We start from the raw sequence: 15,665 nt of genomic DNA on the forward strand, positions 1-15,665 counted from the left end.
GTTTTCCAGTTGGATGTGGTGTTCCAGTTGGATGTGGTTTTCCAGTTGGATGTGGTGTTCCAGTTGGGATTGGTGTTCCAGTTGGATGTGGTTTTCCAATTGGATGTGGTTTTCCAGTTCGATGTGGTTTTCCAGTTGGATGTGGTGTTCCAGTTGGATGTGGTGTTCCAATTGGAATTGGTGTTCCAGTTGAACATGGTTTTCCAGTTGGATGTGGTGTTCCAGTTGGATGTGGTGTTCCAGTTGGATGTGGTGTTCCAGTTGGATGTGATGTTCCAATTGGAATTGGTGTTCCAGTTGGATGAGTTTTTCTAGTTCGATGTGGTGTTCCAGTTGGATGTGGTTTTCCAGTTGGATGTGGTGTTCCAATTGGATGTGGTTTTCCAGTTGGATGTGGTTTTCCAGTTGGATGTGGTGTTCCAGTTGGGATTGGTGTTCCAGTTGGATGTGGTTTTCCAATTGGATGTGGTGTTCCAATTGGATGTGGTTTTCCAGTTGGATGTGGTGTTCCAATTGGATGTGGTTTTCCAGTTGGATGTGGTTTTCCAGTTGGATGTGGTGTTCCAGTTGGGATTGGTGTTCCAGTTGGATGTGCTTTTCCAATTGGATGTGGTGTTCCAATTGGATGTGGTTTTCCAGTTGGATGTGGTGTTCCAATTGGATGTGGTTTTCCAGTTGGATGTGGTGTTCCAATTGGGATTGGTGTTCCAGTTGGATGTGGTGTTCCAATTGGATGTGGTTTTCCAATTGGATGTGGTGTTCCAGTTGGATGTGGTGTTCCAGTTGGATGTGGTGTTCCAGTTGGATGTGGTTTTCCAATTGGATGTGGTGTTCCAGTTGGGAATGGTGTTCCAGTTGGATGTGGTTTTCCAATTGGATGTGGTTTTGCAGTTGGATGTGGTTTTCCAGTTGGATATGGTGTTCCAGTTGTATGTGGTTTTCCAGTTGGATGTGGTGTTCCAGTTGGGATTGGTGTTCCAGTTGGATGTGGTTTTCCAGTTCGTTGTGGTTTTCCAGTTGGATGTGGTTTTCCAGTTGGATGTGGTGTTCCAGTTGGATGTGGTGTTCCAGTTGGATGTGGTTTTCCAATTGGTTGTGGTGTTCCAGTTGGGAATGGTGTTCCAGTTGGATGTGGTTTTCCAATTGGATGTGGTTTTGCAGTTGGATGTGGTTTTCCAGTTGGATGTGGTGTTCCAGTTGTATGTGGTTTTCCAGTTGGATGTGGTGTTCCAGTTGGGATTGGTGTTCCAGTTGGATGTGGTTTTCCAGTTCGTTGTGGTTTTCCAGTTGGATGTGGTGTTCCAGTTGGATGTGGTGTTCCAATTGGAATTGGTGTTCCAGTTGAACATGGTTTTCCAGTTGGATGTGGTGTTCCTGTTGGATGTGGTGTTCCAGTTGGATGTGGTGTTCCAGTTGGATGTGATGTTGCAATTGGAATTGGTGTTCCAGTTGAACATAGTTTTCCAGTTGGAAGTGGTGTTCCAATTGGATGTGGTGTTCTAGTTCGATGTGGTGTTCCAGTTGGATGTGGTGTTCCAGTTGAACATGGTTTTCCAGTTGGATGTGGTGTTCCAATTGGATGTGGTGTTCCAGTTGGATGTGGTGTTCCAGTTGGATGTGGTGTTCCAGTTGAACATGGTTTTCCAGTTGGATGTGGTGTTCCAATTGGATGTGGTGTTCCAGTTGGATGTGGTTTTCCAGTTGAACATGGTTTTCCAGTTGGATGTGGTGTTCCAATTGGATGTGGTGGTCCAGTTGGATGTGGTTTTCCAGTTGGATGTGGTGTTCCAGTTGGATGTGGTGTTCCAGTTGAACATGGTTTTCCATTTGGATGTGGTGTTCCAATTGGATGTGGTGTTCCAATTGGATGTGGTGTTCCAGTTGGATGTAGTGATCCAATTGGATGTGGTGTTCCAGTTGGATGAGTTTTTCTAGTTCGATGTGGTGTTCCAATTGGATGTGGTGTTCCAGTTGGATGAATTTTTCTAGTTGGATGTGGTGTTCCAGTTGAATGTGGTGTTCCAATTGGATGTGGTTTTCCAGTTGGATGTGGTTTTCCAGTTGGATGTGGTGTTCCAGTTGGATGTGGTGTTCCAATTGGATGTGGTTTTCCAGTTGGATGTGGTTTTCCAATTGGATGTGGTTTTCCAGTTCAACCTGGTTTTCCAGTTGGATGTGGTTTTCCACTTGGTTGTGGTGTTGCAGTTGGATGTGGTTTTCCAGTTGGATGTGGTTTTCCAGTTGGATCTGGTGTTCCAGTTGGATGTGGTGTTCCAGTTGGATGTGGTTTTCCAGTTGAATGTGGTGTTCCAATTGGATGTGGTTTTCCAGTTGGATGTGGTTTTCCAGTTGGATGTGGTGTTCCAATAGGATGTGGTTTTCCAGTTGGATGTGGTGTTCCAATTGGATGTGGTTTTCCAGTTCAACCTGGTTTTCCAGTTGGATGTGGTTTTCCACTTGGTTGTGGTGTTGCAGTTGGATGTGGTTTTCCAGTTGGATGTGGTGTTCCAGTTGGATGTGGTGTTCCAGTTGGATGTGGTGTTCCAGTTGGATGTGGTTTTCCAGTTAGATGTGGTGTTCCAGTTGAACATGGTTTTCCAGTTCGATGTGATGTTCCAGTTGGATGTGGTTTTCCAGTTGGATGTGGTGTTCCAATTGGATGTGGTGTTCCAGTTGGATGTGGTGATCCAATTGGATGTGGTGTTCCAGTTGGATGAGTTTTTCTAGTTCGATGTGGTGTTCCAATTGGATGTGGTGTTCCAGTTGGATGAATTTTTCTAGTTGGATGTGGTGTTCCAGTTGAATGTGGTGTTCCAGTTGAATGTGGTGTTCCAGTTGGATGTGGTGTTCCAATTGGATGTGGTTTTCCAGTTGGATGTGGTTTTCCAGTTGGATGTGGTGTTCCAGTTGGATGTGGTGTTCCAATTGGATGTGGTTTTCCAGTTGGATGTGGTGTTCCAGTTGGATGTGGTGTTCCAATTGGATGTGGTTTTCCAGTTGGATGTGGTTTTCCACTTGGTTGTGGTGTTGCAGTTGGATGTGGTTTTCCAGTTGGATGTGGTTTTCCAGTTGGATGTGGTTTTCCAGTTGGATGTGGTGTTCCAGTTGGATGTGGTGTTCCAGTTGGATGTGGTTTTCCAGTTGAATGTGGTGTTCCAATTGGATGTGGTTTTCCAGTTGGATGTGGTTTTCCAGTTGGATGTGGTGTTCCAATAGGATGTGGTTTTCCAGTTGGATGTGGTGTTCCAATTGGATGTGGTTTTCCAGTTCAACCTGGTTTTCCAGTTGGATGTGGTTTTCCACTTGGTTGTGGTGTTGCAGTTGGATGTGGTTTTCCAGTTGGATGTGGTTTTCCAGTTGGATGTGGTGTTCCAGTTGGATGTGGTGTTCCAGTTGGATGTGGTGTTCCAGTTGGATGTGGTTTTCCAGTTAGATGTGGTGTTCCAGTTGAACATGGTTTTCCAGTTCGATGTGATGTTCCAGTTGGATGTGGTTTTCCAGTTGGATGTGGTGTTCCAATTGGATGTGGTGTTCCAGTTGGATGTGGTTTTCCAGTTGGATGTGGTGTTCCAATTGGATGTGGTTTTCCAGTTGGATGTGGTTTTCCAGTTGGATGTGGTGTTCCAGTTGGGATTGGTGTTCCAGTTGGATGTGGTTTTCCAATTGGATGTGGTGTTCCAATTGGATGTGGTTTTCCAGTTGGATGTGGTGTTCCAATTGGATGTGGTTTTTCAGTTGGATGTGATTTTCCAGTTGGATGTGGTGTTCCAGTTGGGATTGGTGTTCCAGTTGGTTGTGGTTTTCCAATTGGATGTGGTGTTCCAATTGGATGTGGTTTTCCAGTTGGATGTGGAGTTCCAATTGGATGTGGTTTTCCAGTTGGATGTGGTGTTCCAATTGGGATTGGTGTTCCAGTTGGATGTGGTGTTCCAATTGGATGTGGTTTTCCAGTTGGATGTGGTGTTCCAATTGGGATTGGTGTTCCAGTTGGATGTGGTTTTCCAATTGGATGTGGTGTTCCAGTTGGGAATGGTGTTCCAGTTGGATGTGGTTTTCCAATTGGATGTGGTTTTCCAGTTGGATGTGGTGTTCCAGTTGGATGTGGTTTTCCAGTTGGATGTGGTGTTCCAGTTGGGATTGGTGTTCCAGTTGGATGTGGTGTTCCAATTGGATGTGGTGTTCCAGTTGGATGTGGTTTTCCAGTTGAACATGGTTTTCCAGTTGGATGTGGTGTTCCAATTGGATGTGGTGTTCCAGTTGGATGTGGTTTTCCAGTTGGATGTGGTGTTCCAGTTGGATGTGGTGTTCCAGTTGAACATGGTTTTCCAGTTGGATGTGGTGTTCCAGTTGGATGTGGTGTTCCAGTTGGATGAATTTTTCTAGTTGGATGTGGTGTTCCAGTTGAATGTGGTGTTCCAGTTGAATGTGGTGTTCCAGTTGGATGTGGTGTTCCAATTGGATGTGGTTTTCCAGTTGGATGTGGTTTTCCAGTTGGATGTGGTGTTCCAGTTGGGATTGGTGTTCCAGTTGGATGTGGTTTTCCAATTGGATGTGGTGTTCCAATTGGATGTGGTTTTCCAGTTGGATGTGGTGTTCCAATTGGATGTGGTTTTCCAGTTGGATGTGGTTTTCCAGTTGGATGTGGTGTTCCAGTTGGGATTGGTGTTCCAGTTGGATGTGCTTTTCCAATTGGATGTGGTGTTCCAATTGGATGTGGTTTTCCAGTTGGATGTGGTGTTCCAATTGGATGTGGTTTTCCAGTTGGATGTGGTGTTCCAATTGGGATTGGTGTTCCAGTTGGATGTGGTGTTCCAATTGGATGTGGTTTTCCAATTGGATGTGGTGTTCCAGTTGGATGTGGTGTTCCAGTTGGATGTGGTGTTCCAGTTGGATGTGGTTTTCCAATTGGATGTGGTGTTCCAGTTGGGAATGGTGTTCCAGTTGGATGTGGTTTTCCAATTGGATGTGGTTTTGCAGTTGGATGTGGTTTTCCAGTTGGATATGGTGTTCCAGTTGTATGTGGTTTTCCAGTTGGATGTGGTGTTCCAGTTGGGATTGGTGTTCCAGTTGGATGTGGTTTTCCAGTTCGTTGTGGTTTTCCAGTTGGATGTGGTTTTCCAGTTGGATGTGGTGTTCCAGTTGGATGTGGTGTTCCAGTTGGATGTGGTTTTCCAATTGGATGTGGTGTTCCAGTTGGGAATGGTGTTCCAGTTGGATGTGGTTTTCCAATTGGATGTGGTTTTGCAGTTGGATGTGGTTTTCCAGTTGGATGTGGTGTTCCAGTTGTATGTGGTTTTCCAGTTGGATGTGGTGTTCCAGTTGGGATTGGTGTTCCAGTTGGATGTGGTTTTCCAGTTCGTTGTGGTTTTCCAGTTGGATGTGGTGTTCCAGTTGGATGTGGTGTTCCAATTGGAATTGGTGTTCCAGTTGAACATGGTTTTCCAGTTGGATGTGGTGTTCCTGTTGGATGTGGTGTTCCAGTTGGATGTGGTGTTCCAGTTGGATGTGATGTTGCAATTGGAATTGGTGTTCCAGTTGAACATAGTTTTCCAGTTGGAAGTGGTGTTCCAATTGGATGTGGTGTTCTAGTTCGATGTGGTGTTCCAGTTGGATGTGGTGTTCCAGTTGAACATGGTTTTCCAGTTGGATGTGGTGTTCCAATTGGATGTGGTGTTCCAGTTGGATGTGGTGTTCCAGTTGGATGTGGTGTTCCAGTTGAACATGGTTTTCCAGTTGGATGTGGTGTTCCAATTGGATGTGGTGTTCCAGTTGGATGTGGTTTTCCAGTTGAACATGGTTTTCCAGTTGGATGTGGTGTTCCAATTGGATGTGGTGGTCCAGTTGGATGTGGTTTTCCAGTTGGATGTGGTGTTCCAGTTGGATGTGGTGTTCCAGTTGAACATGGTTTTCCATTTGGATGTGGTGTTCCAATTGGATGTGGTGTTCCAATTGGATGTGGTGTTCCAGTTGGATGTAGTGATCCAATTGGATGTGGTGTTCCAGTTGGATGAGTTTTTCTAGTTCGATGTGGTGTTCCAATTGGATGTGGTGTTCCAGTTGGATGAATTTTTCTAGTTGGATGTGGTGTTCCAGTTGAATGTGGTGTTCCAATTGGATGTGGTTTTCCAGTTGGATGTGGTTTTCCAGTTGGATGTGGTGTTCCAGTTGGATGTGGTGTTCCAATTGGATGTGGTTTTCCAGTTGGATGTGGTTTTCCAATTGGATGTGGTTTTCCAGTTCAACCTGGTTTTCCAGTTGGATGTGGTTTTCCACTTGGTTGTGGTGTTGCAGTTGGATGTGGTTTTCCAGTTGGATGTGGTTTTCCAGTTGGATCTGGTGTTCCAGTTGGATGTGGTGTTCCAGTTGGATGTGGTTTTCCAGTTGAATGTGGTGTTCCAATTGGATGTGGTTTTCCAGTTGGATGTGGTTTTCCAGTTGGATGTGGTGTTCCAATAGGATGTGGTTTTCCAGTTGGATGTGGTGTTCCAATTGGATGTGGTTTTCCAGTTCAACCTGGTTTTCCAGTTGGATGTGGTTTTCCACTTGGTTGTGGTGTTGCAGTTGGATGTGGTTTTCCAGTTGGATGTGGTGTTCCAGTTGGATGTGGTGTTCCAGTTGGATGTGGTGTTCCAGTTGGATGTGGTTTTCCAGTTAGATGTGGTGTTCCAGTTGAACATGGTTTTCCAGTTCGATGTGATGTTCCAGTTGGATGTGGTTTTCCAGTTGGATGTGGTGTTCCAATTGGATGTGGTGTTCCAGTTGGATGTGGTGATCCAATTGGATGTGGTGTTCCAGTTGGATGAGTTTTTCTAGTTCGATGTGGTGTTCCAATTGGATGTGGTGTTCCAGTTGGATGAATTTTTCTAGTTGGATGTGGTGTTCCAGTTGAATGTGGTGTTCCAGTTGAATGTGGTGTTCCAGTTGGATGTGGTGTTCCAATTGGATGTGGTTTTCCAGTTGGATGTGGTTTTCCAGTTGGATGTGGTGTTCCAGTTGGATGTGGTGTTCCAATTGGATGTGGTTTTCCAGTTGGATGTGGTGTTCCAGTTGGATGTGGTGTTCCAATTGGATGTGGTTTTCCAGTTGGATGTGGTTTTCCACTTGGTTGTGGTGTTGCAGTTGGATGTGGTTTTCCAGTTGGATGTGGTTTTCCAGTTGGATGTGGTTTTCCAGTTGGATGTGGTGTTCCAGTTGGATGTGGTGTTCCAGTTGGATGTGGTTTTCCAGTTGAATGTGGTGTTCCAATTGGATGTGGTTTTCCAGTTGGATGTGGTTTTCCAGTTGGATGTGGTGTTCCAATAGGATGTGGTTTTCCAGTTGGATGTGGTGTTCCAATTGGATGTGGTTTTCCAGTTCAACCTGGTTTTCCAGTTGGATGTGGTTTTCCACTTGGTTGTGGTGTTGCAGTTGGATGTGGTTTTCCAGTTGGATGTGGTTTTCCAGTTGGATGTGGTGTTCCAGTTGGATGTGGTGTTCCAGTTGGATGTGGTGTTCCAGTTGGATGTGGTTTTCCAGTTAGATGTGGTGTTCCAGTTGAACATGGTTTTCCAGTTCGATGTGATGTTCCAGTTGGATGTGGTTTTCCAGTTGGATGTGGTGTTCCAATTGGATGTGGTGTTCCAGTTGGATGTGGTTTTCCAGTTGGATGTGGTGTTCCAATTGGATGTGGTTTTCCAGTTGGATGTGGTTTTCCAGTTGGATGTGGTGTTCCAGTTGGGATTGGTGTTCCAGTTGGATGTGGTTTTCCAATTGGATGTGGTGTTCCAATTGGATGTGGTTTTCCAGTTGGATGTGGTGTTCCAATTGGATGTGGTTTTTCAGTTGGATGTGATTTTCCAGTTGGATGTGGTGTTCCAGTTGGGATTGGTGTTCCAGTTGGTTGTGGTTTTCCAATTGGATGTGGTGTTCCAATTGGATGTGGTTTTCCAGTTGGATGTGGAGTTCCAATTGGATGTGGTTTTCCAGTTGGATGTGGTGTTCCAATTGGGATTGGTGTTCCAGTTGGATGTGGTGTTCCAATTGGATGTGGTTTTCCAGTTGGATGTGGTGTTCCAATTGGGATTGGTGTTCCAGTGGATGTGGTTTTCCAATTGGATGTGGTGTTCCAGTTGGGAATGGTGTTCCAGTTGGATGTGGTTTTCCAATTGGATGTGGTTTTCCAGTTGGATGTGGTGTTCCAGTTGGATGTGGTTTTCCAGTTGGATGTGGTGTTCCAGTTGGGATTGGTGTTCCAGTTGGATGTGGTGTTCCAATTGGATGTGGTGTTCCAGTTGGATGTGGTTTTCCAGTTGAACATGGTTTTCCAGTTGGATGTGGTGTTCCAATTGGATGTGGTGTTCCAGTTGGATGTGGTTTTCCAGTTGGATGTGGTGTTCCAGTTGGATGTGGTGTTCCAGTTGAACATGGTTTTCCAGTTGGATGTGGTGTTCCAGTTGGATGTGGTGTTCCAGTTGGATGAATTTTTCTAGTTGGATGTGGTGTTCCAGTTGAATGTGGTGTTCCAGTTGAATGTGGTGTTCCAGTTGGATGTGGTGTTCCAATTGGATGTGGTTTTCCAGTTGGATGTGGTTTTCCAGTTGGATGTGGTGTTCCAGTTGGATGTGGTGTTCCAATTGGATGTGGTTTTCCAGTTGGATGTGGTTTTCCAATTGGATGTGGTTTTCCTGTTCAACCTGGTTTTCCAGTTGGATGTGGTTTTCCACTTGGTTGTGGTGTTGCAGTTGGATGTGGTTTTCCAGTTGGATGTGGTGTTCCAGTTGGATGTGGTTTTCCAGTTGGATGTGGTGTTCCAGTTGGATGTGGTTTTCCAGTTGGATGTGGTGTTCCACTTGGATGTGGTGTTCCAGTTGGATGTGGTTTTCCAGTTGAATGTGGTGTTCCAATTGGATGTGGTTTTCCAGTTGGATGTGGTTTTCCAGTTGGATGTGGTGTTCCAATAGGATGTGGTTTTCCAGTTGGATGTGGTGTTCCAATTGGATGTGGTTTTCCAGTTCAACCTGGTTTTCCAGTTGGATGTGGTTTTCCACTTGGTTGTGGTGTTGCAGTTGGATGTGGTTTTCCAGTTGGATGTGGTTTTCCAGTTGGATGTGGTGTTCCAGTTGGATGTGGTGTTCCAGTTGGATGTGGTGTTCCAGTTGGATGTGGTTTTCCAGTTAGATGTGGTGTTCCAGTTGAACATGGTTTTCCAGTTCGATGTGATGTTCCAGTTGGATGTGGTTTTCCAGTTGGATGTGGTGTTCCAATTGGATGTGGTGTTCCAGTTGGATGTGGTGATCCAATTGGATGTGGTGTTCCAGTTGGATGAGTTTTTCTAGTTCGATGTGGTGTTCCAATTGGATGTGGTGTTCCAGTTGGATGAATTTTTCTAGTTGGATGTGGTGTTCCAGTTGAATGTGGTGTTCCAGTTGAATGTGGTGTTCCAGTTGGATGTGGTGTTCCAATTGGATGTGGTTTTCCAGTTGGATGTGGTTTTCCAGTTGGATGTGGTGTTCCAGTTGGATGTGGTGTTCCAATTGGATGTGGTTTTCCAGTTGGATGTGGTTTTCCAATTGGATGTGGTTTTCCAGTTCAACCTGGTTTTCCAGTTGGATGTGGTTTTCCACTTGGTTGTGGTGTTGCAGTTGGATGTGGTTTTCCAGTTGGATGTGGTTTTCCAGTTGGATGTGGTTTTCCAGTTGGATGTGGTGTTCCAGTTGGATGTGGTGTTCCAGTTGGATGTGGTTTTCCAGTTGAATGTGGTGTTCCAATTGGATGTGGTTTTCCAGTTGGATGTGGTTTTCCAGTTGGATGTGGTGTTCCAATAGGATGTGGTTTTCCAGTTGGATGTGGTGTTCCAATTGGATGTGGTTTTCCAGTTCAACCTGGTTTTCCAGTTGGATGTGGTTTTCCACTTGGTTGTGGTGTTGCAGTTGGATGTGGTTTTCCAGTTGGATGTGGTTTTCCAGTTGGATGTGGTGTTCCAGTTGGATGTGGTGTTCCAGTTGGATGTGGTGTTCCAGTTGGATGTGGTGTTCCAGTTGGATGTGGTTTTCCAGTTAGATGTGGTGTTCCAGTTGAACATGGTTTTCCAGTTCGATGTGATGTTCCAGTTGGATGTGGTTTTCCAGTTGGATGTGGTGTTCCAATTGGATGTGGTGTTCCAGTTGGATGTGGTTTTCCAGTTGGATGTGGTGTTCCAATTGGATGTGGTTTTCCAGTTGGATGTGGTTTTCCAGTTGGATGTGGTGTTCCAGTTGGGATTGGTGTTCCAGTTGGTTGTGGTTTTCCAATTGGATGTGGTGTTCCAATTGGATGTGGTTTTCCAGTTGGATGTGGTGTTCCAATTGGATGTGGTTTTTCAGTTGGATGTGGTTTTCCAGTTGGATGTGGTGTTCCAGTTGGGATTGGTGTTCCAGTTGGATGTGGTTTTCCAATTGGATGTGGTGTTCCAATTGGATGTGGTTTTCCAGTTGGATGTGGAGTTCCAATTGGATGTGGTTTTCCAGTTGGATGTGGTGTTCCAATTGGGATTGGTGTTCCAGTTGGATGTGGTGTTCCAATTGGATGTGGTTTTCCAGTTGGATGTGGTGTTCCAATTGGGATTGGTGTTCCAGTTGGATGTGGTTTTCCAATTGGATGTGGTGTTCCAGTTGGGAATGGTGTTCCAGTTGGATGTGGTTTTCCAATTGGATGTGGGTTTCCAGTTGGATGTGGTTTTCCAGTTGGATGTGGTGTTCCAGTTGGATGTGGTTTTCCAGTTGGATGTGGTGTTCCAGTTGGGATTGGTGTTCCAGTTGGATGTGGTGTTCCAATTGGATGTGGTGTTCCAGTTGGATGTGGTTTTCCAGTTGAACATGGTTTTCCAGTTGGATGTGGTGTTCCAATTGGATGTGGTGTTCCAGTTGGATGTGGTTTTCCAGTTGGATGTGGTGTTCCAGTTGGATGTGGTGTTCCAGTTGAACATGGTTTTCCAGTTGGATGTGGTGTTCCAATTGGATGCGGTGTTCCAGTTGGATGTGGTGTTCCAATTGGATGTGGTGTTCCAGCTGGATGAATTTTTCTAGTTGGATGTGGTGTTCCAGTTGAATGTGGTGTTCCAGTTGAATGTGGTGTTCCAGTTGGATGTGGTGTTCCAATTGGATGTGGTTTTCCAGTTGGATGTGGTTTTCCAGTTGGATGTGGTGTTCCAGTTGGATGTGGTGTTCCAATTGGATGTGGTTTTCCAGTTGGATGTGGTTTTCCAATTGGATGTGGTTTTCCAGTTCAACCTGGTTTTCCAGTTGGATGTGGTTTTCCACTTGGTTGTGGTGTTGCAGCTGGATGTGGTTTTCCAGTTGGATGTGGTGTTCCAGTTGGATGTGGTTTTCCAGTTGGATGTGGTGTTCCAGTTGGGATTGGTGTTCCAGTTGGATGTGGTGTTCCAATTGGATGTGGTGTTCCAGTTGGATGTGGTGATCCAATTGGATGTGGTGTTCCAGTTGGATGAGTTTTTCTAGTTCGATGTGGTGTTCCAATTGGATGTGGTGTTCCAGTTGGATGAATTTTTCTAGTTGGATGTGGTGTTCCAGTTGAATGTGGTGTTCCAGTTGAATGTGGTGTTCCAGTTGGATGTGGTGTTCCAATTGGATGTGGTTTTCCAGTTGGATGTGGTTTTCCAGTTGGATGTGGTGTTCCAGTTGGATGTGGTGTTCCAATTGGATGTGGTTTTCCAGTTGGATGTGGTTTTCCAATTGGATGTCGTTTTCCAGTTCAACCTGGTTTTCCAGTTGGATGTGGTTTTCCACTTGGTTGTGGTGTTGCAGTTGGATGTGGTTTTCCAGTTGGATGTGGTTTTCCAGTTGGATGTGGTGTTCCAGTTGGATGTGGTGTTCCAGTTGGATGTGGTTTTCCAGTTGAATGTGGTGTTCCAATTGGATGTGGTTTTCCAGTTGGATGTGGTTTTCCAGTTGGATGTGGTGTTCCAATTGGATGTGGTTTTCCAGTTCAACCTGGTTTTCCAGTTGGATGTGGTTTTCCACTTGGTTGTGGTGTTGCAGTTGGATGTGGTTTTCCAGTTGGATGTGGTTTTCCAGTTGGATGTGGTGTTCCAGTTGAACATGGTTTTCCAGTTGGATGTGGTGTTCCAGTTGGATGTGGTGTTCCAGTTGAATGTGGTGTTCCAGTTGGATGTGGTGTTCCAGTTGGATGTGGTTTTCAAGTTAGATGTGGTGTTCCAGTTGAACATGGTTTTCCAGTTGGATGTGGTGTTCCAGTTGGATGTGGTGTTCCAGTTGAATGTGGTTTTCCAGTTGGATGTGGTTTTCCAGTTGAATGTGGTGTTCCAATTGGATGTGGTGTTCCAGTTGGATGTGGTTTTCCAGTTGGATGTGGTGTTCCAGTTGAACATGGTTTTCCAGTCAGATGTGCTTTTCCAGTTGGAGCTGGTGTTCCAATTGGATGTGCTTTTCCAGTTGGATGTGGTGTTCCAGTTGAACATGGTTTTCCAGTTGGATGTGGTGTTCCAGTTGGATGTGGTGTTCCAGTTGAATGTGGTGTTCCAGTTGGATGTGGTGTTCCAGTTGGATGTGGTTTTCCAGTTAGATGTGGTGTTCCAGTTGAACATGGTTTTCCAGTTGGATGTGGTGTTCCAGTTGGATGTGGTGTTCCAGTTGAATGTGGTTTTCCAGTTGGATGTGGTTTTCCAGTTGAATGTGGTGTTCCAATTGGATGTGGTGTTCCAGTTGGATGTGGTTTTCCAGTTGGATGTGGTGTTCCAGTTGAACATGGTTTTCCAGTCAGATGTGCTTTTCCAGTTGGAGCTGGTGTTCCAATTGGATGTGCTTTTCCAGTTGGATGTGGTTTTCCATTTAGATGTGGTGTTCCAGTTGGATGTGGTTTTCCAATTGGATGTGGTGTTGCAGTTGAATGTGGTTTTCCAGTTGGATGTGGTTTTCCAATTGGATGTGATGTTCCAATTGAATGTGGTTTTCCAGTTGTATGTGGTGTTCCAGTTGGATGTGGTTTTCCAGTTGGATGTGGTGTTCCAGTTGGGATTGGTGTTCCAGTTGGATGTGGTTTTCCAATTGGATGTGGTTTTCCAGTTAGATGTGGTTTTCCAGTTGGATGTGGTGTTCCAGTTGGATGTGGTGTTCCAATTGGAATTGGTGTTCCAGTTGAACATGGTTTTCCAGTTGGATGTGGTGTTCCAGTTGGATGTGGTGTTCCAGTTGGATGTGATGTTCCAATTGGAATTGGTGTTCCAGTTGGATGAGTTTTTCTAGTTCGATGTGGTGTTCCAGTTGGGATTGGTGTTCCAGTTAGATGTGGTTTTCCAATTGGATGTGGTGTTCCAATTGGATGTGGTTTTCCAGTTGGATGTGGTGTTCCAATTGGATGTGGTTTTCCAGTTGGATGTGGTTTTCCAGTTGGATGTGGTGTTCCAGTTGGGATTGGTGTTCCAGTTGGATGTGCTTTTCCAATTGGATGTGGTGTTCCAATTGGATGTGGTTTTCCAGTTGGATGTGGTGTTCCAATTGGATGTGGTTTTCCAGTTGGATGTGGTGTTCCAATTGGGATTGGTGTTCCAGTTGGATGTGGTGTTCCAATTGGATGTGGTTTTCCAGTTGGATGTGGTGTTCCAATTGGGATTGGTGTTCCAGTTGGATGTGGTTTTCCAATTGGATGTGGTGTTCCAGTTGGGAATGGTGTTCCAGTTGGATGTGGTTTTCCAATTGGATGTGGTTTTGCAGTTGGATGTGGTTTTCCAATTGGATGTGGTGTTCCAGTTGGGAATGGTGTTCCAGTTGGATGTGGTTTTCCAATTGGATGTGGTTTTGCAGTTGGATGTGGTGTTCCAGTTGGGATTGGTGTTCCAGTTGGATGTGGTTTTCCAGTTCGTTGTGGTTTTCCAGTTGGATGTGGTGTTCCAGTTGGATGTGGTGTTCCAATTGGAATTGGTGTTCCAGTTGAACATTGCTTTCCAGTTGGATGTGGTGTTCCTGTTGGATGTGGTGTTCCAGTTGGATGTGGTGTTCCAGTTGGATGTGATGTTGCAATTGGAATTGGTGTTCCAGTTGAACATAGTTTTCCAGTTGGAAGTGGTGTTCCAATTGGATGTGGTGTTCTAGTTCGATGTGGTGTTCCAGTTGGATGTGGTGTTCCAGTTGGATGTGGTGTTCCAATTGGATGTGGTGTTCCAGTTGGATGTGGTTTTCCAGTTGGATGTGGTGTTCCAGTTGGATGTGGTGTTCCAGTTGAACATGGTTTTCCAGTTGGATGTGGTGTTCCAATTGGATGTGGTGTTCCAGTTGGATGTGGTTTTCCAGTTGAACATGGTTTTCCAGTTGGATGTGGTGTTCCAATTGGATGTGGTGTTCCAGTTGGATGTGGTTTTCCAGTTGGATGTGGTGTTCCAGTTGGATGTGGTGTTCCAGTTGAACATGGTTTTCCAGTTGGATGTGGTGTTCCTATTGGATGTGGTGTTCCAATTGGATGTGGTGTTCCAGTTGGATGTGGTTTTCCAGTTGGATGTGGTGTTCCAGTTGGATGTGGTGTTCCAGTTGAACATGGTTTTCCAGTTGGATGTGGTGTTCCTATTGGATGTGGTGTTCCAATTGGATGTGGTTTTCCAGTTGGGTGTAGTGTTCCAATTGGATGTGGTGTTCCAGTTGGATGTGGTTTTCCAGTTGGATGTGGTGTTCCAGTTAGATGTGGTTTTGCAATTGGATGTGGTTTTCCAGTTGGATGTGGTTTTCCAGTTTGATGTGGTTTTCCATTTAGATGTGGTGTTCCAGTTGGATGTGGTGTTCCAGTTGGATGTGGTGTTCCAGTTGAACATGGTTTTCCAGTTGGATGTGGTGTTCCAATTGGATGCGGTGTTCCAGTTGGATGTGGTGTTCCAATTGGATGTGGTGTTCCAGCTGGATGAATTTTTCTAGTTGGATGTGGTGTTCCAGTTGAATGTGGTGTTCCAGTTGAATGTGGTGTTCCAGTTGGATGTGGTGTTCCAATTGGATGTGGTTTTCCAGTTGGATGTGGTTTTCCAGTTGGATGTGGTGTTCCAGTTGGATGTGGTGTTCCAATTGGATGTGGTTTTCCAGTTGGATTTGATTTTCCAATTGGATGTGGTTTTCCAGTTCAACCTGGTTTTCCAGTTGGATGTGGTTTTCCACTTGGTTGTGGTGTTGCAGTTGGATGTGGTTTTCCAGTTGGATGTGGTGTTCCAGTTGGATGTGGTTTTCCAGTTGGATGTGGTGTTCCAGTTGGGATTGGTGTTCCAGTTGGATGTGGTTTTCCAGTTGGATGTGGTGTTCCAGTTGGATGTGGTTTTCCAGTTGGATGTGGTGTTCCAGTTGGGATTGGTGTTGCAGTTGGATGTGGTTTTCCAGTTGGATGTGGTGTTCCAGTTGGATGTGGTTTTCCAGTTGGATGTGGTGTTCCAGTTGGGATTGGTGTTCCAGTTGGATGTGGTGTTCCAATTGGATGTGGTGTTCCAGTTGGATGTGGTGATCCAATTGGATGTGGTGTTCCAGTTGGATGAGTTTATCTAGTTCGATGTGGTGTTCCAATTGGATGTGGTGTTCCAGTTGAATGTGGTGTTCCAGTTGGACGTGGTGTTCCAATTGGATGTGGTTTTCCAGTTGGATGTGGTTTTCCAGTTGGATGTGGTGTTCCAGTTGGATGTGGTGTTCCAATTGGATGTGGTTTTC

Source organism: Hypanus sabinus, chromosome 22 (assembly GCF_030144855.1).
Source record: "Hypanus sabinus isolate sHypSab1 chromosome 22, sHypSab1.hap1, whole genome shotgun sequence".
Lineage (NCBI taxonomy): Eukaryota > Metazoa > Chordata > Chondrichthyes > Myliobatiformes > Dasyatidae > Hypanus > Hypanus sabinus.